Genomic DNA, 1,725 nt, shown 5'->3' with positions numbered 1-1,725 from the left:
CCACAACTACTGCAGCCCGTGCTCTCCAGCAAGAGAAACCACTGCAATGAGAAGCCTGCGAACTGCAACTGAAAAAGGCCCACAAAGACCCAGCACAGCCAAAAATTAAATAAATAAATATATCTTTGACAAAAGAAGAAGAAGCCAGAGAGAAGAGCCCATTCTGGGAGACCAGTGACCCTCACTCAGAAAGAGGCTGAGGCCTGGCAGCTGAACCAGCTGGCTGCCTGGGCAGATGGTGGCTGTCTAGATGTACTCCTTGCCAAGGTTTTGTTCCCCGCCCTTCCCATCTGCCTGTCACAGCTGCCGGGATCTGCCATCCTGGTCTGGCTCAGCCAAGTGTATGAGTGGTGACCTGCACGTCAGCCCCGGGGCGGGGAGTTTCAGATTCCAGAGCCCCGCTGAGTCAACTCTGTTCTTCTTGCCTGTGCTCTCTCTGTCTGAGCCAATGTGCCCTGGGTTTTTCCTGGCAGGCAGGTTTTCTATGCCAGCCTCAATTTTTGTACAAGGTATAGGGAAGTTGGTGGGGCTGGAGGGGGAGGACTTCAGTAAAAGTTTGTCAAATAACTGCTAAGCCTGGAGAAGGAAATGGTAACCCACTCCAGTATTTTTGCCGAGAAATCCCATGGACAGAGGAGCCTGGCAGGCTGTGGTCCATGGCGTCCCAAAGAGTCGGACAAGACTGAGCAGCTAAACAGTAGCAGCCCAAATCATGAACGTGGTCTGCATCATGGCCTCAATTCAATTCTTCCTCTGTCCCAACTGTGCCCCTACCCCAGGCTCAGATGGTGGGGTCCTTCCACCACCCTGGGGACTCCATGTAGTAGAGCAGAGGGCCCTTTTTTTGAATTAATGAATGCAGGAGAGGGAGACTGAACATGGAAGAACATTCTTCCATGCAGCCCCTCTTCCCTTCTGAGTTTCCTGCTTCAGTACAGGCAAATACTCAAGACTCTGAAGACCCTGAGGGTGAGTGGGCATTAGGGAGACAGGCCCCAGCTGGAGACTGAGCAAGACAGATCTGGGCCCTGCCACCAGGGCACTAAGTTTCAAGGAGTGGGATGAGGGATGTTTAAGAATCAGGCAAAGGGACTTCCTTGGTGGTCCAGTGGCTGCGACTCCGAGCTCGCAATGAAGGGGACCCAGGTTTGATCCCTGGTCAGGGAACTAAAAACCCTGCATGCCTCAACTAAGACCCAGCATACTCAAATTTAAAAAAGAAAACGAAAATCCCACCAACACATCTGCGATGATGAAGCCTTGAGCAGGAAGGAGAGCAGAAGCCTGGGAGATGCCTCCCCAGGGGGTCCAGCCTGGGCTTGATATGCTCTCCCGGATGAGGGGATGTTTGCGTGCTTCCGGGCTTCCTGCCTGGTCCTGCTGGACTCGACATACCAGAACCCTCTTCTCTAGCTCTTGACTTGGAGAGTGGGGGTCAGGAATGCTGCCGGGCATGCCGTTCCTGCCGGCGCCGTTTCCCCACCGAACGTGGCTGGGGTGGGGGGGGGGTAGGGCCTCGGAATGCCGGTGCCTGGAAGGGGACCGCGGGGAGAGGAAGTCACGTCTCCCATGGTCAGCAGAGAAGGCACGACGGAAAACGCACATCAGGACCTGGTGAGAGAAGCCAGACTTTTGCACTTCCCACGGCTTCCCAGAGCCGGCATAACTACCCTGCTTCCAGCGTACTGAACCCCAACCCCGGCCCCCACTCCCCGCCCCCGGAAC

General features: G+C 55.2%; 1 protein-coding gene across 1 annotated transcript in view; it reads left to right on the top strand.

Moving 5' to 3' along the window:
• The window catches only part of ANGPTL4 (angiopoietin-like 4), an 8,909-nt gene that overhangs the window by 1,461 nt on the left and 5,723 nt on the right, over positions 1-1,725 (top strand). The window lies entirely within an intron of this gene.

The sequence above is a fragment of the Bison bison genome, unplaced genomic scaffold (assembly GCF_000754665.1).
Source record: "Bison bison bison isolate TAMUID 2011002044 unplaced genomic scaffold, Bison_UMD1.0 scf7180017864492, whole genome shotgun sequence".
Taxonomy (NCBI): Eukaryota; Metazoa; Chordata; class Mammalia; order Artiodactyla; family Bovidae; genus Bison; species Bison bison.
This window is presented reverse-complemented; position numbering and strand designations above follow the sequence as displayed.